General features: G+C 34.9%; 1 protein-coding gene across 11 annotated transcripts in view; it reads left to right on the forward strand.

Moving 5' to 3' along the window:
• Positions 1 to 26149, forward strand: part of MEF2C (myocyte enhancer factor 2C) — a 131380-nt gene that overhangs the window by 32873 nt on the left and 72358 nt on the right. The window contains exon 1 of one of the 11 annotated variants that reach the window (XM_090132378.1): positions 20163 to 20322. The exons of the other annotated variants lie outside the window; for them this stretch is intronic. The gene's annotated coding sequence lies outside the window, so the exon portion shown is untranslated. Of the gene's footprint in view, positions 1 to 20162; positions 20323 to 26149 lie in introns of those variants that run through there. 11 annotated transcript variants of the gene reach the window in all.

Below are 26149 nucleotides of genomic sequence, written 5' to 3' on the forward strand. Positions count from 1 at the left end.
GCACTTTCTTTTTTTTTTCACTTATAGGCTAAGTCAAAGTGCACAAATGCAAAGAACTCTGTACATATGTGAGGAAATCAAATACTTTGTTTTCCAAATGCTAAGCCTGCATTAGCCGACTATTTTGTTGTGCAGAATATCAGATTAGTGGTAACGCTTTATGGCTCTTCAGGGCAGCGCCAAAGTTCAAGGTTAGCTTGCTGAGACCAGTACCACATGCCTGTGGTGAGTACTGGTGGAATGCTAAATATCACTTCTAGTGACTTATCTCTCACAGCAGGGACTCTGCAAGGGTACCTCTGTTTTCTTGCAGGCAGGACTGCCAGCTACCTCTGTCCTATCCGCTGTGAAAATGCAATTCTTACAAGCATGTGTTTGTCGTCTTTAGGAGGTGTTCTCTTTTTACCTGTTGTTGCAAACCAAGGGAGTTTGAATGTGGTAGGAAATTGTAGTAAACTTTCTGATGTCCATTTTGTTCCCCTCTCCTCCGTGGAGATTTCTGCAGTGAATAAGATTGAAAAATGTCTTTCTACTGGTGTGCTTGGTACAGACAGTGCCCTCATTTATTCTGTGAATACCTCGTAGCAGCAGCACATACCCACTTGATGGAGAGGATTATTGTAATTCCTTCCTAGAATGGTTTCTAGCAGCTCAGCTCTGTCACTTCCAGCCTGCTCAGAATGCAGTGACACACTCCCATACTGTCTTGAGCAAATGTGTCCTGGTTTCATCTGGGACAGAGTTCATATTCTTTATAGTGTCTGATATGATGCTATGTTTTGGCTTTAGGAGAAGAACAGTGTTGATAAAATACTAATGTTTCAGTGGTTGCTGAGCAGTGGTGCACAGAGTGAAGGATGTTTCAGCTTGTACTGCCCTGACAGCAAGGGGGATGGGGGCACAAGGAGACGTGAGGAGACACAACCAAGACAGCTGAGCCAAACTGGCCAGTACTACATGAAATCATGTGGAAAAAAAACTTGAAAAATTGAGCAGAGTTGGCTGGGGGGCAGCTGCTGCTTGGAGATTGGCTTGGCATTGGTCAGTGAACGGTGAGCAATTGTGCTGTGCATCACTTGTTTTGTAAATATATTATTAACATTGCTGTTACTATTATTTTTTTTCTTTTTCTGTTTTCGAAAATAGTTTTTATTTCAACTCACAAATTCTACTTTGTTGGGCTGTTTTCAATTCTCTTTCCAACCTCAGTGGGAGGGGGGAATGAAAAAACGAATGTGTGGTGCTGAGCTGCTGCCGGCTTAAACCGCAGCAGCAAATACAATCATCCTCTTGCACCTCAACTCATCTGTTTTGTCTGCTGTGAAGCACTAGTTTGATTTTAAAGTTTGCACTCTTAGTTTTGAAATTCTTAATGGTTTAGATCTTGGCTATTTTCAAGAACTCCTCCACAAATATCATCTTGACAGATATCACCACCCCCATAGCACATTTTAGGAATCTCAGCATCACAACTTAGGTTGGCAAGTTATGTCCTTTGCTGTGATAGGCCTTCAGTAAAGGAACTCCCCCAGGAAATCTGTCTTGAACCACATATCCTTGTTACAAAACATTAAAATTAAATATAAAATTTGGCTATTTATTTTTTCTCTATTACTATTATTATTCAGCATAATTTCTATTAAAAACGTATTTATTATGATCACTCTCAATATTTCATGTTAAAGCTCTAAACTGAACACTTGATTTCCTTATTTCTAGAGTAACCTCAGCATGTTAATGATTTAGTGTGGGAAGAATTTTAAAAAATTGGAATGTACATTATTGATAGTGACTTTGTAATGATGAGTTCAGTGTTGTATAATAAGGGTACAAGTTTTTCTTTGTTAATACAAAATGTGTCGATACAGTGGCTAACTAAATTGGAAATGTGGACCGGACCATTTATGAATTTAATAACAACAACAAAAAAAAAGTATATGAGCATTTACTCCTTTTCCTTTCAAGGAATTATTTATTTCTTCTTTTTTACTATGCAGTCTGATGTACTAGGATTCAGCTCTAGCTTCAGATGGAAAGCAACCCTCTTCTTTGTCTTGCTGCTTCTGTTATAATCGCTGTATTTTTGGTGAGATGCCTATGGCTATATTTATAAGGTAATGAAGAAAATCTATCTTTAGAGAAACTTAGACTAGATGACAAAAGGCTTCAATGAGATCAGACAGGTCCTACATTTGTGGCCAGTCATAAAGTATTTTGTGCAATGTGAAAGGCTTTTTCTGATGTACTCAACGATTTCAGATTAACCATTACATGTGTACTTAATTTTAGGTATAGGAACAGTTCTGCAGCCTTCAGTGAGCTATTCAAGTGTTTCAAATTAGGCATATATGTTCATGCTTGTGGGTTTGGGGCTAGAAGCCATAATACTGCAGAGACTTACACATTTGTTCATGTTTACTATTTTTGGAAGTTGCACCAGTGTCACAATTGCTTTCATCACATAAAACACCACTCTTTCAGCTTTCAAACGATTGTACAATGTGCTTATAAACTATATAAGATCCTTTGAATTTTAAACTATTCTGTGGTTGAAAGTTACTTTAACAGTTTGATTCGATTATCAGAATTCAAAGCATTTTTAATAACAATATAAGGTTATAACAATATATTATTACTAAGTGCAAGCTTCTTAAGAGAAACTTTCTTTTTCCCTGTTATTATTTGTAGTTTTCTAATGGGTTATATTCAGAGAATTCTAAGGAAAGTTTTTAGCCTAATAATTCTTAAAATAACCTGAAAATATTGCACTTTATCAGATTGGGAATTTACAAATCATCACTATTGAATAGTCTTTAGAGTAATTTAGCCTTAATCATTAAACCAGAATTTCTGTTTTTTTTTTTAATAGCACAGATTCTTATGAGCAAATATGATTGTGGCATTATGGAATGCCATTTGTTGTTTTGCTTTATGATTTACTCTCCTTAGATACAAAGAGATGTGTTTAATCTATTTTTATTCAAAGTACAGAAATAGATCTGTTACTGTTTAGGCATTAAATATCTCATATAACAAACTACTTGTTCTTAGTCATGCTTTTGCTAGTGCTTACCTGGAACAGTAAGGATGTTGATCAACTACAGGTACAGATGTGTTGCACATTTTACAAAACATTACTAAATAATGCATTATTCTGCTTCAGACTTTTTCCTGCAGTAAACCAAAATCATAAGATTGTTATATTGAATAATAGATAACACGCTTCAGTGCTATTTGCAAATACATACTAGAAATACAATCACAGTGAGCTGACTTAAAATTACTGTTAAAGAGTGACATTATTTTATATGATTTTCCCTCTTGATTGAATGCTTAGGACACTGTTCTTGAGGGATCTATGCCCTACATATGTCTGAATTTATACAGCTAAGAAAGAAATGTGTCAGAAAGCAACTTTTCTATCTAAATTGAGGGTAACTGTTATTCACCTGTGTTTCTTTGCCTGCAATTAGAAACTAGTTGTTTTGCAATACATAAGGGAGAATAAAGGCAACTTAGCTTGCTTGTCTAGCACTTACAGTCCATGGCTGATAACGTAGACTGACCCTGACCTTGGCATTTGCACAGGTAATCACTGTGTAAGGATGAACTGTTCTTGGGGAAAAAGAAAAAAAAAAAAAAGAAAAGAAAAGAAAACAAAAATAGCTTTTCCTTAAGCAGAGGAACACATATTTTCTTTTTCTTCTTTCCTCTCATCTTGAACAAACGTATTTAAACAAGCTGCTGTTCAGGACCTTCAATTCCCTGTTTCTCATTTGATCTGTTTCAATTCTTTTTGTAGTACACTGAGGCTTGATGGGGTGCATAAGTCAAAGTAACTTCTGGAGTCATTTTCTATCATTAATTTTGACAAGTTCACGTAGTGTTATTTTATAATCCAAGAGCTGAAATATTACACATGAATGAACAGGACTGGAGAAGGGGAGTATATTTTTTTGGACTATTGGCAAGAGCTAAAATTATGAACTTTGCTCAGTCACTAAAGGAGATACTCTACTGCAAACAGACAAGGTAGAAGCAAAAGGAGAGATGCGGGCATTACCGTATGTTCAGGTACTGAGACAGGACACTAAATAAGTGAGATGGCTGATCAAATCAGAGCTCTTTTCTATTAATTGAATACTGGTGTGTCAAATTTTAATGGAGGCTTTATCTCTTTAGGATACTGCATGTAACATTCATTTACAATGCAGTTTTTCTTAAAAACATGTATAAAAGTTGGGAAGTCATTACACATTTAAAGGGTTTTCCTGTTCCATTCAGTTTCAAGCAGCTAAAGCGCTTAACTTTTATGGATGGCGAAAGGGAAACAAGATACATGTATGAGGATGCAAGAAGTCAGAACAGAGATTTCAAGCTGTAATCCAATTGAGTGAAGCTGATTTATAATTTCAGATTTAATCACTCATAAGCAGTGTTACTAAAAGTGAACTGAAGTTCTATAATTGATTTTCTGAAGGACTGTTCTACAGCATAGATCTTTGAAAATCAGCTTAGATTTACTGAAGGGTGCAAGGACAAAATGCTATATCACAGCATTACCCAGATCTTCAGTTACAGGCAATACACTGTCATTCTTAAAAAACAAACTAGGATTTCTTTCATTATTATCTAGCTGGCAGAAGAGAGGAAGAATGTAGAGCCAAATTACGTATTGTTACTGATCACTATTGCCTGAACAGAAAAGAATTAAAAGAAGTCATTAATGTATAGCATTACTGAGATTGGCCACTGTTTTTACACAATGCACATATTAACCTTTTGCATTTCTTGGTTTCAGAATGCAATGACCTGTAAGACTACCACTTAGATATGAACCCCACAGCCATGACATTGGGCCCATTTTCTGCAGTAAAAAGAATAAGCTATGTAGTTGGTCAAAAACAATGTTAGAGTTTATTTTAATATTCATCCTGGCAAAGGATTAAATTTATCATGGTTATTAAAAAAACAAAGTTTTGAGAAACTCAAGCTTGTGCCACAGCACCATTTTTATCTTGACTGCTTTTTTTTTCTTCTTTTTTTCTTCTTTTTTTTTTTTTTTTTTTTTGTATTTGAAACGCAGTTTAATCTGATCAACCAGAGAAAGTGACACAGTAAAATACATTCTGTTTCAGAATTTGAAGGCTGGGGGTTTTTATTTTAATTTGGCTCAGTAGAAAGTAAATCAGTGCATATGCTGTCATTTTTCCTTAGATTAGTCTCAGATAATCTCAATTTCTCTTCCCGCTGGAAGTTTTTATTTCTGACCGATGTATCTGATCCAGAATTAACCTTGGGAATTTTTGAGTACTTTCTATCTTTCAGTTCAATTACAAACAGAATTTTACCTCATCCAAAGGTTTCATGTTTTGTTATGCAGTCATTTAAATGCAGAAGAAGCTTCTCGTCTTATTCAGAGTTGTTCATACATTACAACTATTGTCAAATAATTGTTCTTTGGCCTGACTTTAGGCTAAAGCATTGCTAGGTCAAAATTTAAGGAACTGTTCGGTTACTGATGGCTAATATTCTCTCTCATTTAAACTAAATTCCTGATATTTTCTGTCCATTTCTGTGTCACTTGGGTTCCCTTATGCAGATTTCCTTATTGTGACATGTAATTGAGAGAATCAAATAATTGTTTGGTTTTTCTTTTTAATTTTAAAACCCAAATTCAATAAGAATAAAAACTATTTTTTCATGCACTACTTCATTGAACCTCTTCTCAAGTGGACTACTGAATTGTACCTCATGTCTGTTTTAATTCCTTATGTGTGTAACATATAATAACAATTTTATGCTTTTGAAATCACAGCATGACTGGACAAGTAGGCAAGCAAATGTCATACCCACTGAAATTTGCCTCACTTCAGTAAGAAACTATTCATACTTCAAAGAAATTTTCTTTTAAATATTTTTGAAACAGAAAAACTAAATACAAACCAGTTTTTAGAAATATGAATTTTTCAACCTACAAACCTGTAGACAATACCTAAATCACCTCATCTCCATTCACTGGCAAGAGATAATATCTCTACACCAAGAATAGCCATACTGTGAATGACAGAAAAATATTAGGAAAAAGTACTTATTAATACCAATTTTAGAAGTGCCTTCAACTCTATCATATAATGGCATACTATGGTATACCTATCACACAGTAACTAGATTAGTTGCTCTATGATTTCTGATCCATTACAATGTGAAATCTTCTAATCAAATTTCTTGAATGAAAAATTGATAATAGTTTCTTACTTAGCATATATATTTGGTCTCTGTTTGGTCTCTCCATCTCAAAATAGTATAGAGAAATTAGATTTCACTTAAGAAGACATAATTAGTTGGTAGTTTTGTTGGTTTTTTTTTTAATAGTAAACAATACAGAAACCTCCATCTGTGTCAAACTGTAAGCATATTTGAGAAGAAAAAGTCTTGTTCCTGTCTGCTTCCATAGCAGAAATATGTGTGGAGAACTTATATCAAGTCAGCTCTACACAGTGTGTTTCTCTTCTTAATACACTCTTATATTAGTATATTAATATAAATCTGTTTTCATTGAAACCATCAATCCCTGTTTCTGAGAAATTTATGTGGAATTCTTGGAAAAAAATATATTTTCTGGTAAATCTCATTGGTCCATTTACTTGCAACCAACCTTCTTCCTGTAATTGGAATTTTACTATTCCCATCATTTTCTAAAAAACAGTGACATTGACAGGTTGGCTGGAAACTGTGGTTTTGATTCGCAAAAAAATAAGTAAAATTTTTGCCATAAAAAAATTACTAAAATTTAGATTAATTAGATGCTGCAGAAAAAAAAAAAATCAAATTTCCTCAATTTTGGTTGAAAATATCACCAGTAAGACTGTTTTTCGTAAGATATTTCTTTTCATCAAAATGGTTAGGAAGGGGCATTTAAAAACATTATACATTAAAACTGGTTTCCAGTTGGCCTTATAAAATAAATTTTAAAAATGCTGTATAAAGAAGGGTCTCCACACTCTGGGAATATTGTTTTGATTCACATCTTGGACTGAGTTGTGATTGAATTGTGCCCACCAGTTTCATCTGTTTTACTCTGTATGCAAACTCTGTATGCATTGAAGCATATTGCCTGTAACAGCTTATATATGAAAATTTGTTTCCGCTATGACGATAGAAGCTGATTTTAATGAAATGAAGCTGTTCTTATCTGTTTGCTATGTCTATATAAACAGATGATTTTTAAGAAAATATATCACAGTTAAGTTAGGTTTATTCAGATAGCATTCAAGAATTTCAAGTACAAAGGCCACTCCATAAGTATTGCCTCCTAGTTTTATGATGCTGGCCCATAATATCAGAAGCAAATGTTGGCGGGATGGCAGTAGAAGTTGAACCTTTCTGATGGTATCCCATTACATGTTGTTGTCATGTGACACATGGTAGTATAGGGGCTGTCTGACAGAATGGCATCTGACATGGATGCAAATATGAAGCAAAGAAGTAACACTGAATTTCTCCACGCATAAAAAATGGCATCCATTGATATTTGTTGACATTTGTTGAACATTTACAGAGACCAGAAGGGATGTCAACACAGTGAGGCAGTGGGTGGTGTGTTTCAGCAGTGTGAAACAGTGGGTAGCCTCCACTGGCGCAGATTGTTGGAAGCATGGCATGCAGGCTCTTGTTCATAGCTGGTGAGATGCACAGCTAATGGTGGTGACTGTGTTGAAAAATAATGTTTTGTAGTTGAGAATGTGATCTATCACATAGTGTTATTGTAATCTTTGCAACTATTGCAGTTTCTATGGAAATAAATGGGAGGCATTATTTTCATGGCAACCTGTATACTGTCTTATAGGTTTTCATTATTTTCTTTCATGGTATTGTAGTAATGCACAAGATGCTATTTCCAAAAATTCCATTTTACAATGAATTATATGTGAAAAGAAGAAATGTAGATATTAATTTCACTGTTTTTTTAGTGTAAAATTGTCATATATGGTGTCTAATCCCTATTGGTGTGAAAGGATATTCTTGTAAGTATTTTTCGTCTTCATTTTTCTGGAAAAGGTGGTAAGGGAGAAAAACTTTTCTCATTTCAGATTTGACAATGTTCCTATTAATAAAAATATTTTATAATTGTGTAGTACAAAATCGTCCTCATTTGCAACTCATTGAAGGTAAAATACAAACAATCAACATGGACATTAGACATAATTCATTTTATAAAGATTATCATGAAATCTTTAATTTTCTCAGTGATCAAAATCTTTGTTTTGCAGTTAACTTGAAATGCTCTCTTTTTTGTTAACCTTCAAAACACCACTGGCTGCAATCTGTCTCACTTTATGCATAAACTGTACATGTGTGGAAGTCTTTCATTTAGGTACAGTTAAATACGTGACAACGCAGTAATTGCTTGATGTTCTGTTTAGAACTGGAGGCTCATAATTTTGCCTGTTACTTTCTGTACTATAGAAAACTTGTAAGGTAAGACTTCACCCATCCTAAAGGCCATGCATTACATAAATCTGACCCAGCTTGACACTGATTCGCTTGTGAGAATCAACAGGATCACAGCACATACTAGTTTGACTGCAGAGACTCAGGAAAGTGTCTTTTTCATTAACCAGGGTGACCATATGTCACACAGGTTAAGAGCAGTTGACACCTGTTTAATTGAGGGTGACAGGTCTTTAAAAAGATGAACATCTAATCTCACCTTCTTAGGTGGCACGAGAGCATGACACTGACATACAGGCTGAGAAAATAGGGGCAAATATTACTATTCTTCTGTATGCAGATCTGTCATGATACAGAATGTGCTTTGTCTGAGGCAGATGGAAAGCCTGCTCCATTTCTGACAATCCTTTTTGGGCTGCTCTATGTAGTGCTGAACTCCCTGCTCAAGTCTGTCATCTGCTTTTTGTCAGGTAAGCCAGCTTAAGCAGGGTGGCCTGTGGTCCTAGAGGCACTTGAAATCCTTCTAACCTGTCCAAATCCTTCTAATCAGACCTACTGTGGTTGTGATGCCAGTTGTCATGTTCATCCTATTTCTTCACTGATGAAGGGAAATGAGTGATGCACAGACTTATCTAATGTAGAAGAAAGTAGGATCTCATTTGTTTTTTCATCTTGGAAGGTGTTGTACTGAAGGACTTCCAAATAGCAGACTGTACACACCTGAATCGAGACCACAATTTCTTGCATGTGCCTTGTCATTGGCTATTTCTGCAGAACCAATCAGCAGTGACATTTCCAGAAACAAGCTCACATGGATTTGCAAAAGGCTCTATTTAACCCTGCAAGACGTTTCAGCAGGAGTTACAGACTTACTAGTGCATGGCACTCATCTGAAGAAACTGTTCTGGGAATTGGAACAAATTATCTGGGAATCTAGCATCAACAGATCAACAGACAGCAAAATAAATATAAAAATAAAGATTTTGGCCTAAAAAACAGTCCCTAAACTACACTAATCTTAAAACACAGCAAGAGAGTTGCTTCCATCTACTGGAGCCAAGAAAAAAAATGACAACTGAGCAGCAAGCTCCTCTAACACGGGCTATAAATCAGATTGTTCTTGTCTCAGGCGGCTGATGTTCAAAGGTAAATCCATGAGTTGGTATGGGAAATGCTGAATAATTAACATGGCTTTAAAGTATCCCCTTAAGTTTTCAATAACTTAAAAATTTTAATAGACAAAATTGTAGTTGCTACCAAGGTTCCTATTATACTTGGCTGTGGTCTTTTTATGCAAAACTCTAGAACAGAACCTTCAATCCCCCACTGCTGATCTCTAGCTAGTGATCTCTAGCTAGATCTGACACTTATGTATTAAAAGAGCTGTACGAAATCCCTTTCTTTCCTTCTTTCCTTCTTTCCTTCCTTCTTTCCTTCCTTCTTTCTTTCCTTCCTTCTTTCCTTCCTTCTTTCCTTCCTTCTTTCCTTCCTTCTTTCCTTCCTTCTTTCCTTCCTTCTTTCCTTCCTTCTTTCTTTCCTTCTTTCTTTCCTTCTTTCTTTCCTTCTTTCTTTCTTTCGTCTTTGTTTTAACTGTGAGATGTACTTTGAAAGTTTTATGCTTCATTATTGTATTGCTGTAGCCTAAAAAAATTTAGAGTGTTCCACATCATAGTAACTCATCTCTCCAGAACCACCGAGTGAACGTGCCTAAGAGGCTGAGTACTTTTAGAATACTTTTCCTTTATTTAAACATGATAATGCTATAGAGATGTGGGTAAGACTGCACAGTCTGCAGCTTTGAAAGTAGAGAGTTCTTGGAAATTAAGTACAACACTCTCATTTTATTCATCATTCAGAGTCTTAGTGTTAACGTTAAAGTTGATAGAAAACAATGCTCTGAAAGAATGATAATGTTTACTGGAACTCTTTTTCTAAGCTCTACAGTCAACTTTCTTTAAAAAACTGCAGAGAAAACAAAACAAAAACAGCCTATTAAACCCGTTACATCTTGAGTTAGGTTATCTCATGGCATCAGTAATTCCTGTTAGTAGAAATTGTTACTGACTTGGGTGGTTTTCCCTTAATATTCTGTGTCAAAACCTGGTAAATACAAGGATGAATATTTTACAAGTATTTCATCATAAAGAATTTTTAAATCTCAATTAAAAAAATACATATTTGAGATGACATACCTAGCAGTATCATACTAGCTAAACAGTATCAACTATTAATTTTGATTGGAACAAGTGTTGATTAACAGCACTGGACTCATAGCTACTTTTCATTTATGCTTGATCCACTTCTAGAATTAGGGGAAATTTAGATTTACAGAATTAGAAATCACTGACACAATTTTTCTTTATCATGCAAAACTCATTTTTACTATTCAGTTGTTACTTTTGGCAGCAGTTTTGTAAAGCAGTTTTATCATCAGGAACAAATACTGACTTTGAAGCTGATTTCTCCATAGCATGTAGTATTGCTCTAAAAACAAAAGTATGAGAAACAAAAAAAATGTAGCTTTTGTCTTAATTTTGTTATTGTACCATTTATGAACAGGTATTGTATTTCTACCTGGAATTTTATTATTTCCGTTTTTGATCCACAATGCCATATTTTCTTAAGTAGAAGACGTAAGAATGTAATTGATGTTAAAATGGATTTTGTCCACTCTTTTTGTCTATTCATTGCAATATGGAAATTAATCTCTTTAGCTTGAGGCTGCATAGTTTACTGTCATTAGTTGGGGATAGTCAAAGACATGGGAAGTTTCAATAGCAGAAAAGCCTTGGGATTTTCAGCTATTTCTGAGATCTTAATCAAAACTTTTACTGATTGCCTGGGAATCAATGAACACACTCTTGAGGGAAAAAAAAAAAGGCAGCATAACCTTAACATTATTCACAATGTTTTGTTAAAACAGTACAGTGATTCATAATTAATATTTTTTATCTTCATGTAATGTAGTGAAGAACATTAAATAATATTTTGATATTTTGCGCCTTCTAAGTAAATCAGAAATGTGGAGTGTTTCTGGTCCGAGTCTTTGGTTTAATGAAAATAGCTTTCCTGAATTGCTACAGGAATTTTAAGTGGAGAAAATTCCATTAAAAAGCATCATATTCCACTTACAGAAGATTCAGTTTCCATTATATTATATTATTCTCAGTTAGCACTGATTAAAATTTACTCTTCCTTTTATCCAACAAGAAAACACTTAGATTTGACTCGGTAGGAGTTAAAACAATATTAAAAATATGTTGACTGATGTCCAGTCATGCCACTGTTCATCAAAACTTTGTTTTTCTTGGGTTTCTTTCAAACAGAACAGAGGAAGCACTTCCTTTTACAACATGATGTCAAGAGAAGAACACACACACTCAGACAAACACACATGTACAAATGCAGAGCTATTCAAATATTTTTAAAGTTCACTGATTATCACATAGTAGCCTAAATGATAGCAGGAAAAATAGATCACGTTTATAAAAAAAATAGCAGATTAATTATGCAGACTTTCAGAAATTAAAATATTTCTCTGCAAAGTAAAGAATAAAGATTACTGTGCAGAATAGACAGCAGTCAGCATCACAGTCAGGGTTCTGTTTAAGTGGAGGAATAGGCTTTGCTTACCGTGCATGTATTTGTGAAAATTATTTTTTAATCAATGTATTTATTTAAAGGATGGTTGCAGGCTACATTCAAATCTCATTCACCAATGTAAATCTGAAATAATGAAACTGGCTGCAGTGCAGATTTACTTGTAACTGTGCACTTGAATAGCTAGAATCATAGTGCTGGCCCTGGGGCTATCCCACACAGTTTTACAGTATTGTATTTTTTGTAGCCATAAGGACATACTGTGTTTTCAAGGAATGTCTTGAAAACAAAGTGCATCAATGAAGGCCACCTCAGTCACAATGAAGTTTTTTCTTCTAAAATAGCACTAAAACAAAATAACTGTTGTGTTTATGCAAGGGTCTTAACTATTTACAGCACAAGAGTCAGAACACAAAATAGTGCTTTAGTACCCAGATCCCCCCAAGTTGTAACTCCAAACCTGGAAGAAATACTACATTTAGGTTTGTGTTTTTTCTGTACTTTTATTTTTTCTTTTAATACGGTATGCATTGTCAGTGTAAACAAAAATTCAGAAACCCCGACTGATATACTTCTTTTTAAAATGCAAAATTTTTATTTGTGACAGCTGCATTGGATCTTTAATCATATATTATCTTTATGGGAGCTTCTTTCTAACATATGTTAATTGGCTGTTTTCCGTGACAAATTATGAGCTTTTACTTTGATGAGATTCAATTGCAATCATGTTGGAGTTGACTACGTAGAGTTTCCAGCCCCCGCTGGCTCTTTAAACCACTACAAACATCTGCACGTCACTGGAGTGCTGAGTAATGGCAGGATTTGGGTTGATCTGATTTCTGTACAGATTTTTTTCCACTCAGATTTTTATTTTTTTTCAGTTCTTTGTACTAAATCTATTTCAGGGTTTGCTGTTTTTAGCAAAAGAATGATCTAAAATTAACATCTTATCTGAGATTATTAGAATACAGTGAGATATAATTTGTGACACAGTGTAGTCAAATCTTTTTATAATATTCTGAAATCTCAATGAGATTCTATATCAGAAATCCTATGTCAACTGTTATAGCTTGTTGCGGTTGAAATTTACTGGGGCCACATGGCATTTGTGGGAATAAACCTACTGGCTGCCTTTCAGTGTCAATCTTTTTATTAATTTCATAAAGATAACATTTGCAGTTATTTAGAAAGAAATTTATTTTACTTTTTGAAGAGTGGTTCAGTGGTTTTTAGAATTTGCACAGAGAAGAGCGTGTTTCCAAGCTGGACTGTAAATATGTCTACCATTAAAGCTGCAAATTTTCCTGCTAGTAAAGGAAATACTGTATTGAAATTTAGTCTATCTTACCTGTGTTTAAGGCATATTGTGATTGCATTTGTTCAGCATGTAAATTAAAGAAATATAGAAAACTTTGGAAGTAGTATTGCTTTGAGAATTTTTTTTTTTTTTTAACCTTTTACTTATCCCTTGATGATGGCTGTTCCAGTGCTTTTTTTTTTTTTTTTTTTTTTTTTTTTTTTTTTGTAAGGCAATTCATGGAAATACTGAGACAGAAAATGTGTGTTGTGTTTAATAAGCTATTACTCAAAGCTGTAGTTAGGGTGAATGTGCAGAAATACACAATGTTAGATATTTTAAATTAGGGAAAGCAGCCTGGTCATAAAATGGATGGAGCATCATCTTTTCAAAAACTGTGTCAAACAATATCAATTACGTTGCAATTAATTTAGTGGAATATCATACAGCTCAGCTTTGACCTAAACCAAATGGCAGTAGATAAATCTGTCCCATTTGTTCTTCAGAGAAAAGATAGGGGTTAAATTTCCAGGCAGGTGTTAGAGTTTAGAATAAGAAGAGCCAGATGTATATGGAAGCTACTTTGGTCTCAGTAGGCTGGTTTTAATTCAGCTATTTCCCTGGAGTACCACACAATCAATGAGCTCCAAATCCTGGGGCTACCTGCCTTTATGTAAAATCATGGGAACAGTTTTTCACAGCATACTACTGAACAAGCGTGAAAAAATTAGACCAGAAATTAAAGGTAAAAAAAGGTTAACCTCAGAAGTTACATGTGTCGCATTTCTTCAAGGCTTCTAAAATGAGGAGGTGACCATCTCATGGAAACGCTTTCAGAAGAGACATATTACTGTAAGGAGAACTGTAAGCAATGTAAAACTCATAGCAAGGATATTTTATATATTTCTCTAATCACTGCTCATTGTAGGCAGTGTTTTAGAAGTAAGCATATGTAGGTCAGATAAGGCGCAGTGAAAGACATTAAAGCAGTTCTCTTCCCTTAGAAGCTAGGTGAATTGAATCAGGGATGAGTTTCAAAAAAGATTACTTTGAGCATGTTGTCCTTACTTCAGTACATCTGTAAAAATAAATTGATGCATTGTATCTTGAATTAGTCTACAGAATGGCATTCAGTTCCACTTGACAAGATGAGCTTAATTGGCTTTCAGAAAATAAAGCAAGGTAAAGGAAGATGTACAAGTGAAAGAGAGGGCTTGGCACTTTATTGGATTTTGAGGCCTGTGAGCCATGTGTCTTAATTGGGGCCAGTTGGGATCATTTAATAATTGCTGTCAGAAGATCAAATTTAATTCTCTTTATAAAAAGACCACAGTGGGATAGAGTTAAACAAATTGTCATCTGCAGTTTCAAATGAACTAAGCTTTAATTAGGTTGATTAGGATGCTGTAAGAGAAAGAGGGTAAGAAACGGGAAATTGATGAATCTGCTGTGTACTATGTTGTAATTTATGACAGTACTGTCAAATATCTTTATTTCAAGAAGATATGCATTAGCATTAAGAACTATAGTGCTAGGAAAATGTATGTATAAATGTTTTAGATATATAGGATAATAGAACATTCTGAAATTCCTCTCTTTTAAATAGAGATATTAATATTTTTATGGTCATAATCTTTCCCTTTCATAAATTTAAAGTATACCAAATTTTGTCTTTATCTAGTTTCCTTACTCACTTTCTATGCCAGAAAAGAATTATAGTACATTTACTGAAAGCACTAGAATTTCATTGTTGTTTAGTAAATTTTCACCTTACTTCTCAGAACCTTTGCATGCAAAAATCCTCAGCTTTCTTATCCCCAAGTTTCCAGCAAAAAAAAAAATAACTCCCAAGTGGAGGTGAAAGGAAATGTTTTTGTTAGAAAAAGGAGCATGTCTCAGTTGTGTTTGTATCCCAACCTTAGATTCAATTCTTTATGCTTTGCTGCACGATAATTTTTCTGTAGTTTTCTAAGTGTCATTTCTGAGAAAACATAATGTACATTCAAGGCCACAAAAAGATTTAGCTAATGTATCTTTGTATTGATCATGTTTTGGTTTGGTTTTCTTTCAGCATGCTTATAGGGCAGTTATAATAGAAGCAATGTTGGTAATGATTTGTTCAGAAAAAAATGTTCATTCAAGCTCGATGAGACTGTCAAGCAAACTGCACTGTATTTTGCTCAGTAAATTAAGCACATTTTACGTATGTCTCTCCAAATGTAACGCCTCCTATTTATTTCCATGGAAACTGCAAAAGCTACAAATAGCACAGTAACACTATTTGAGAGAGCACATTCTCAGATACAAAACGCTCTTTTTCAGCACAGTCACCACCATGAGCTGTGCATTTCACCAACTATGAACAGGAGCTTGCATAACCTGCTTGTAACAGTCTGCACCAGTGGGGGTGACCCACTGTGTTTCACCAGCCACCACCTCACGATGTTCATATCCACTGTTTGGTTTCCATAAACATCAAGACTTATGCAGGCATCAGTGAATGTCAGTGGGTGCCATTTTTCCAAATGGAGAACTTCACTGATACACCTTTGCTTCATATGCACATCCCTGTCAGACACCATTCTGTCATTCTGTCAGACTGCCCCTCTGCTGCCATCTGACACACAGCAACACGTAGCAGAATATCAGTGGGAAAGTTCAATGCCTACTGCTACGCCACCAACATCCACCTCTGATGCTGTGGGCCAATATCATAACAGAGAAGGCTTTACTTTTGGAGCAGCCCTTGCATATACGTATATTTACTATATTATTAATTAATTACTATATTATATTTACTAATAGTTGCCAGGGATGTCTTTTTTCTTTCTTTTTTTTTTTTGTAATAACTGTTTCCAAGTATGTAGTTTTTGCTTCTACTTAAATTGTTCGTATTTTGTGTACTTAAAAGCAGCAACATGTCCTAATTTATGATCTTTGTCATTAGAAAAAGATGTATATTTCACAGAGACACTTCCTCACCCCTACTTAGTGAAATACAGGTGCATTCTGATTTTTTTTTTTCCATTAGCCTTATTATGCATCTGACATACATTTCATCTCCTTTTGTCCTTGGGAGAAAAAATGTGTGAATGGGACTGGAAGCACTAATGTAGACTTTTCAGCCGTCATAGTCATGGGAAATATTGATATATATTGATATATTTCCCTTGCATTGACTGCTTTTTTTTCTTTTTTTTTTTTTTCCCCCTTCATTTCTAGCCCACAACTGTCTCTGGGCAAGTGTTAATAGTTTGGGGAGCATCAGAGTTTTTATGCTCATCTTTGTCATGTTAACTTTTACACAGAATGAATAAACAGGAGCCCAGCAGCTTTCCACCATGTTGTTCTATTTGCCATTCTAGAAGAAAAGTATTTAATTCTTCACAGTTCTGGGGAAGTCTGGCATAAATGGGAAAAGAGAGTGGTCCCAGAACTGAGTATACAAGAGTGGAGTAGGTCATCTTTGTATGTAATCACTCCTGTCTTAAGATGTGGATTGCCAGGTTTCTTTAGAAAGCTAAGAGAGATACTTATTTGAGCAAGTTATGTATTTGTTCCTATTTTGAAAGAAAATTCTGTGTTATTATAGTTCTGTAGTTGATAGTTTAACACCATAAATGAGAGAAGATTTATCTACAGAGAGAATATAGATGGAAGTATAGATGAGATTTGGGGTACTATGAGGATCCAAAGAAGGGTTTGTATGGCCAAGACTGTTGTCTTTTTCTACAATTAACTTAACCAGTACTGTACCTACAGAGCTTGTCAAACCTTCAGTGCCAATCTTGGATCTCTCCTCATGTTTGCATTAATATAAAGGAGTAGCTCTACAGGAAACCATTGAATTACCTGGATTTAAAATTCTCTCTACTTAAGAAGATGTCCATTTTGTCATGTCAGTGATTGCTATGGATAACTTGATTGATATGGTTGCATGTTCTATAATTATGTACATTTGGGCAAAAAGAAAATAAATAAGTAAATAGATAAATAAGGGTTTAACTCGCTAAGAATAGTCAATCCATGCAGAACAAAATATCAGGCTTGAATACGCTAACAGCAAACTAGCAGTAGTGTGCAAGATTGATCACGATTTGAGAATTGACTGCAGCTCTCAGGCACTTACTTGAAGTCTTTCATATTTGACTGCTCCAGCTCCCTGGCCGGAAGTTGAACTCTGTGCAGCTAGCACCCATGTTAGGGGATATCCTTAAAAAATACAGCCCATTTTCGGCTTCAATAGCTAGCCAAATTCAGAGTTACCAGTTGCTTCCACTCGGACAGGGAAACCTGCAGGGAGCTGAAACATTTCCTTGATACTGTTTACAAGCATTTCTTATAGCTCTAAAATTAGCATGTCTTTAGAATTAAGATGCAGTATCAAGTACTAATGTGCAACTCATGGTATGAGCTTTCCTTTCCAACACTGATACTTCTAGAACCATTTTTTATAAAAGTTACTTACTGACTCTACTCCTTGTGTTTTCTATAGCTGAGCTCTCCCTCAATATCTCTTAATTTTAAGCTTCTCTTTCATGGTCACAAACAAAATGGCCATAGAAAATAGTACCTAACAAAGTTTTTTGCTGTCTTTTATTGAAGTATCAGGGTGCATAAGGTCAGAGAGGTTATGGTTAGCAGTAGTAAACCTTCTTGTTCTGTCTGTCTTCAAAGAATTACTCAAACTCGTAAAATGGCAACACTATGAGCGACACTTCCCATTCAAAAAAATAAATAAATGAAAGTTACACAACCATGGTACTTCTATACAGTTTTACCATCAAGATATTTTTTATCACTAACTCATAACCATTTTTCTTGTATCCAAGCTTCACCTTGACAATTTCTATCACTTGCCCAGGTCATGTTGTAGTGGGTTCCTTTTGTCAACTCTTCCACAATGTTTATAGAGAATCTGTTGTCTGGCACAGACCGACGTCTTCTTATAATGAAAAAAACTTATTCATATCTCAGTTTTTCCGCTGTTAATTTCTGCACTTACATCCATAATTTTAACATACTTTCATTCTCTTTTGTGTTGCTACTCCACCTCTTCGACTGACCCTTCCTGATTTTCAGCATAGCCCTCGAACCAAGTACTTAGTTGTTTGACTTAATAATTTAAAGAGATTTTTGATTCTGATTACACTTCATCATGTTTAATCATGACACAGAATTCCTGTTTTTAAAGCTTCTGAAAGCTTTCTGTTTTTTCTAAAATGTTCCTGAAAATATGCATTTGAGAAATTGTAAGATATCCCTTCTGTAATCCAAATCTTTGTTCCTCCTCACAGAGATGAAGTTGTTGTGCAGTACAAATTCAAAATATCAGAACTCTGCTTTTTTTTTTACAAATAAATTGGATTAAGGTTGTCTGTGTAGAGCTGAATAAGTCCTCTTGCTTTCCCAGAACTCCAGTTGTCTTCTCCACGTATTCTGTCAGTTCCTTCTAGACTGATCACTGATCAGCTTGATCAGTTCAGTCAGTTATCTCCAGTTTCCTTGTCAAACTGAATGTACCGAGTTTGCCTGCACTTCTGCAGTTCGGGAAATTATTAAGTTCTCAAACATGTTTTCTAACAATTAAGATCCATTCTGGAAATCAATCATTACTTTCTTCATTGGAGGGATATCTAAAACTTTTTTCCATCTGTATCAACACTTGTACCAAGGTTCTGACTGTGATTTGAAATTGAACCACATGCTTTTTCCAGTAGTGCCTGAAAGTTTCCCTTGACTCTTAAAAGCCATTGTGGGGCATAATGTTTCTTACCACAGACTTCCTCACATACAAACACTAGTAAAAAAATCTGTAAATCAGAACATAACCACAGTTAGAGGCTGCTTACAGGTGAGACAACAACTTGGTTCTAGAGATCTTAGGCTTTTCTTGTAATAAGCTATCACTCTCCAAAAAGCCCTGCGCTGTGTGACAGCACCCAAATTGTAAGAACGAATATTTAACTTGGTATAAAAGATTTCTTTAAATATATGTAGACCAAGACCAGAGTAGTTCCAAGAGAGCTTTTCAACACAAAATATACTAAATCTTAATCTGGTGACCACTCACCCGAGCAACCACTTAAGTGCTTCCCATCTTCCTCTAACTTGTTGTATAACAGGCTGAATTTGTTGAACTGCTTTTGTGATATTTATTACACACCTATTAGCTATAAAGCCATCCAGGCAAGTTATTAGCTCAAAACTGTTCAGACTCCTAGATGAAATTCCATCAGTCCAGCTTCCCTACTCCATTTTCAGACGGGTTTACTTTCCTAGTCACTGTCTCCATTTGAGACGAATTAAGTGATTCAGTTTTCAATTCTTTATTCACTTGTATTATTAGCTTGTTTGATTCAATAAACTTGCACCAGTCTCTCAAGCACTTTAAGGATTCTATTCCATATTTATCAGTCAGACTTCCATTATGTCTGTCTAGCTGCCAGAGGTACATCATAAGGCTAATCATGAACATGTAAACCTTTCCTTCAAACTACTTGCTCTCTTTTTTTTGAACTCTGTGGCGAGCAGACACTGAAATATTACCTGCAAGTCACTGTAGATTTAAAACAATTTCTTCCTGGGCGTTTTTCAGAATTTTAGCATTTCACTTGGTTGCTTTCCTTAAAACGTGCGTTATAGTCTACAATCTTTGTTCTACAAATCAGATGTTCTTTATCTGTCCTAAAAAAATGTTGCAAACTAGCCAAATCTTCCTTTCTTCATCAAGTATAGTTGGCACATCTCGCTTCTCACTGGGCTGTGAGCAGTCAGTTTTCATCTAGATCACTGGTGTTCACTTCCTCTTTTGGTGCATCACTGCAAGGAATGACTCATCATCTGTGGCAAATCCCACAGTCTCTCAGAAGGCCTTTGGCCTCCTTTCATGGATCTCCATCTGCATGGTTGGTATTACCAACCCTCCTCCATCATGCCTGATGGACAACTCTCAGCAGATCATCTGGAAGGTAAGCTGAAGTAACTCCTTTCTCTTTCAGGTAGATTTCGATCATTTGAAATTTGTAGGTGCCTACAGACTCCATTTTCAGAGTCTGCTTAGCATTCTTTTCAGAAGCAATGTCTGTGGTGTGATGAAGTAGGACTGCTGTTACGTAGTGCCAGCTTCTCTGCCATTTTGGCAATGATGCTTAAATATCTCAAGAAACTTCACAAAACCATAGCAACTGAAACTCTTCCACCTGTACTGTGTGGATTGTTTGCTCTGTGAGATAACCTTGTACAATATTTGAATTACAGTCTACAGTGACCACAGCTGTCAGACTCAAGGGAGATGAAATATGCTTATAACTAATTTTCAGAAACTCCAAGTTTAAAAAAATTTTAAATGCCAGATCTCTTCCTTCTAAGCAGGCAGCTAATGGCATTGATTACAGAACAGCAAATTGGCTGAAAGAGGAATTTTCTGAAATTCATCTCTACATTCTCAGTGTAATAAGAAAATGACTATACTATAAGTGGGCATAAAGAAATTACGAGTGTATGTGACAACGATATATAAAATACAAAATCAAGATTTAAATATGTTTTTTGCTGTTTTAAATAAATAGGGAGTATCCGTAAGAGAAGATAACCTTATTAATTTAGCAGATTATTTCAAAATCAATAGCAAAATTAGTGAAATATGGATTCAGATTAAACTGTTTAACTATTCTGTAAAACTTAAAATGAATAACTTAAATGCAGAGATTGACTTTGCAGTTTGCAAGCTTTGGACCTTTTAGTCCTGGCTTTATTAAGATCATTCCCTTGAATTGTTTTCTGTTAGAAATTAAATTCACACCTTAGATTAAGAAGCAGACAATGTTAGTTTTCCAAAGTTCCTTTTTGTTTCAGATTAGATAAATGAAAAGATGAATGAACTTGTATACGTAGAGATTACAAATGTATTCTTTATGTACAGCCTTTCCAGTTTGACATGCTCTGTCTCTGGCCTCTGTAGTATTTAATCTGTTACATTAGGACCATTCTGGCTGAAATGTTTGCCTTATACTTCCATAATAAAATCTCTTGGGAGTTGAATTTAGTAGATTAAAATGAACACTCCCTTCCGCATATTTTAATATGGCCGTCTGATCATGTTTAAGTTCTAAATCAGAGTGCTGCGTGCAGATGTTTGAAACCTTAAAGTGATGAAGAGATTCACTGCTGCACGGCTTTCTGCCTGGATTACTGTACTGTTTATTATGCAATTTCTGCTTTGCTGATGTATTGCTGTGGTGATGACATATATAATTTTTATCAGAGCATTTCTCTTAATGGGCCAAACTGTGTGCTCAGTAATGACTATGCAACCAAACCACATGAAATGTGAAGGACTACTTCGATCCTGGATGTAACATCAGCTGACTTCTGTGGGATAATACGAAAGATAAATGCTTCTTTCACCCTTTTTTGTATTTACTGAAACTTTATTTGACTCAGGATGACAGAAATAAAATGATCTTTATTTTTTGCATCATGCCCAATTATTTCTTTACTTCTTTTTTTCTGCATATGGGACTTGGTCAGATAGACTTGGTCTTTTATAGGTAACATTTCTGTAACTGATTATGTATTCCCTGCTGTGTATTCTAGAAGTTATGTTGCCCTTTTTACAGTGAATTTTTCATCAGACAAGCAGCTGCTGTCTTATTAATGCATTTAGATTTTTGTTTATAATCTGATTCAAAATTCTTTTAGGTTTACATAGAAAGATTTGATAGCCTTTGAAGTGACTTATTTCTATGAAGTAAGTTAGGTAAGAGAATGGGAAGCATTTTTTGTTGTTGTTTGCTTCCTTATGTCATTATAAAAAGGTTTGGGTTTTTTATTTAGCTTTCATCTGATTAATCCACTCAGAATGCAAACTATTTCATATGGAACAGATACATCTATATAGCAAGTTTATCACTTTTGTGAAGCAACCATGAAAATACTAAACCTTGTCATTTAGTGCTTTTCTCTGACCAATTTTTCTTGTTTTTAAATTAAATATTTTGAGTCTCCTGTTTTGATAATCCTTATTGCCCCTAATGGGAGTTGTTCAAAGAACTCTGTCTGGGTGCTGCAGCAAAGCAGATTCAGACAGTTGTGCTCAGAGAAGGAAGTGGAGAGTTTTGGTTCCCATTTTGCACTTCTGGAACAGTTTAGGGAAGGAAGCACCTTTACACCTTTTATTGTTCGTGGTTGCTGACATCATATCCTTCCCTGACCACTCTGTGCGTGTTTCCTGCCATTCTACCAAGATTCTTCTGAGTTGCAGAGAAGGGATAGTGAGAGTGCATGTGTGTGCACTCATGTCTGTGCATTGAACAGTCGAAGGAGCAGTCAAATAAATGATCTGCTGTATTTCTCCATTAGTTCTTTTCCCTTCTCAAGGCTCAGATCAATCTTCTGACAGTTATCTGCCTCTGCCAAATCATATAGTGAACAGAAGCCCGCCAAAAATGAAGTTCCTCTTTTTGTAAGCAGTCTGATTTTTCTTTTCTTTTTTTTTCTTTTTTTCCGTGTTTGGGTTTGCAAAAAGAAAAAACACTGAAGAATGTGACACATAGCATGTAATTGTGTGATTCTTTAAGTGCAAACTTATTGCATGTAACTATGTCATTAAGTTGGAAGTTCTCTTTTATGTGGACAGTTACTTAAACAAAGTTACTAGAATTGTTTTAAGTTCCTTTTTAAACTGTCTTGGTTTTATGAAAGCCTGGAAGCACTATTTGAGTTCTGCAGTACCGTCAGCTTTTCTAGCTAGTGTGCTAGTTAGAAAAATGCAAATTAGCAGTTAATGGAAAATTTGAATTCTTAGTACTGTAATGCTTAATCCTGTAGGAACTTTCAAAAAGTGTTAGGAGCATTGCTGAAGTGCTAAGACAGCCATGGGGATTTGTTGATCTCCGGAGTTCTTTACATTCTGTGACTCAGAAGTCACCAGCCTTTGAGGGTTATAACCCTTGAATTAGACATGATGATTCACACTTCTGAAACCAATTGATTTGGAATGAGTCCAGCTATCTGCTCTATGTATGCACGCATGCAAATGTGTTTGCTAATTATGTGACTAGAGCTATAGGCAAACACATATTAAGTATAGCACGTGAAGTAGTATGTGTTGATATGTATATATGTTTATAAATAATAGAGACAGATATACAGAAAACTACAGCATTCCCATACAGCTTCTAGTAGAAGGAAAAATGGCAGAAATTTTCAGATGTTCAAAAAATAAATAGATTTTCTAGATAAATTGAATACCTTTCATTTGAAATTAGACTAGTATGCAAAAAAAGAACAAGTAGAGAGAGGTATTTTTCACCAGTGCTGGAAACCATAACCTGCTACCTATTTAAGTAAAATTAAGTTTCTTTGCAAATTGTATGTTGGATACAGATGATCTAACACATTATTCCTTCTCCGTCTCTCAGATTGTACAGCTGTATTTAATAACTAAACCATCTTTGCCCTCCTTTACTTTTGTTTGCTTGCATACCCTTGTTTCCAATTAAAGTAAAACTAGCATACTTAGTAGATTACTCCAAAAAGTGAAAAACAGAATTCACAAAGCAGGTATTTTAACTGTTTCGACTTCAGTATCTCTTGGTATATGCTTTTGCAATTTGAAGATTTGTCTTAAATGTGGAACTGATAAGAGTGTGGCAAGGAAACTAGACATTGCTCCTTCACTAGGTTTTTTTTTCCTGGTCGATGTTTGCAAAATTCAGTGACTTTTTCCAAACTCATTCAGCATTGTCATCTTGATCTGCAAAGCAGCTCTCATCCTTGCTAACCCTGTCACCACTGCTCTAATCTGTCCACCCTGACCTTCCACCTTGAAGTGAATAAGAGCTTAGGCAGGCATAGTGCTGTAAGCCGATAGTGCCACTGGCTTCAGCTGAATGAAAGGAAAGGAAATTGTTCCATATGCATTTGCTGTGGATTAGCGTATTGGCTTACCATGACAAGAAAGCCTGTTAGAGTCCTTTGGGTCCTGCATGTTCATGGGAAACGCCATTCTAACTTGCTCTTTGTATCAGAGGTAAGACTACAGGAAAAACAGGAAAGAAACCCAGTCTGAGGAAACTTAAGGCTGTTTCCGAAAATAGACTCTGTTTGTCAACACTAAGTATCAGATAAGACTGTCTTCTAGCTTTGTTTAGAAGAAAAGTTTAAGAAATACTTGTGATCAGTGTATTTCAAAGGTTTGGGTTTTTATTTTGTTGTTGTTGTTGTTGTAAATATGATCAAGTACCATCGTGTCTTTTTAAACAACTGACCTGTTTTTAAAAGTTTAAAAGCAGTAAAAATTTTGCAGCCTTTATATTTTATAAAATATAAAGTTTTCCATGTTACATGCCATATTCTTCATTATGGTAAATAATTAGGCATGCATAAATATGCCTAAAAGATAATACACAAAGGTATTAATGGACAGAAAGATAGTAAGTCATATATTTAAAAATCTATCTCGCCTAGCAAATTAATTATATTATAACAGCTAGTTAGAAAACTCAGACTGATTGCTTGCTTGTTAACTTATTTTTTTCTTGGAGTGATAAAACACTAAGCAGCTTAAAGTTTAATGTATGCAAAGAGAGAACTGAAGATCAGAACGAGTGAGGTCTAGCTTTTCTACCTCACTAGCTTTGAGTCTGAGCCAAATAATGGATTAAATGCCCAGGACATTGGCTTAATGTTACATAACATATTGAGAGAATTCATCTGGTTGGCTGCAAGACTATGAACTTTACAAATAAGGAGACAACAGCCTCTGTTTTTAATTTACTAAATTTTGATTTACAACATAATATTTCTAATACACAGAGGGGGAAAAAAAAAAAAAAAAAGCAAAACATAAAAAGTCACTTTAAATAAATCTTATTTATTTTTCTCTCTTTTCTGTATTATAAAGAACTCTATGCTCTTCAGAATATGTAAATATTAAAGTATTTCAAATAAAGATCAAAAAAACAAGACGAGGCACCTTGTACTTTAGAACTACTCTGAACATCACTTCTGTATTTTCTTAATTTTTTATCAAGTTGAGGGTTTTATTTTGCTAAAAAAATTTCATACTCAACAGATATGTGACTTAATGACATTTGGTGAAACGAGGAGTGCTTACTGCATCATGTATTTTTATGTATCATATTTAACAGTCCTCACTTGCAACAATATCGGTATTGTAAAGTTCAGGGAGCTAATATCAGTTCCTTACTGAAACTGTGAAAGTCTTTTTCCAAACATTCTTAATTTATCATCTGTCCTCACTATTTTGTGCTTCATAGCTTGGCTTCTGGTGCAAGAATTTTCATAAGGAGAGATGAACATATTTGCTGCTAATAAATCATTTGTCAGTACCCTTTGGAATTTATGTTGAAATGAAATGAGGGAAAACACACTCACAATTTCTCTAGTATGTTGAGTAATGCAGTAATCTACATTCTCGAAGAATAAAGTTTAAAAAGTTGGACTTAAACTAGCTGACATCTCTCATATATCAAATAACACTACAATAAATGTCCATCCTATTTGCATAATGAGGGACATTATCACCTCTGCTGTCAAAACACAAGATTGTTTTCCTTTCAGAAATGAATTAGCTGGCCTACTTAGCATACATAGGTACAGAAAGGTTCATTAACTCTCTGATTTAGGTAATTTTTCATATTACTGCAGTGACTGATATTTAAAACTAGAGATATTTAATTCTGTTTAAGTTTTGGCAACGTGAATTTTAGTCCTTTTCATTTCTTGATGTGTTGGTGGGTTTATTCATAAGCAGAAAACTTTGGATTATAT

This window comes from Phasianus colchicus, chromosome Z (genome assembly GCF_987193195.1).
Source record: "Phasianus colchicus chromosome Z, bPhaCol1.hap1.1, whole genome shotgun sequence".
Taxonomy (NCBI): domain Eukaryota; kingdom Metazoa; phylum Chordata; class Aves; order Galliformes; family Phasianidae; genus Phasianus; species Phasianus colchicus.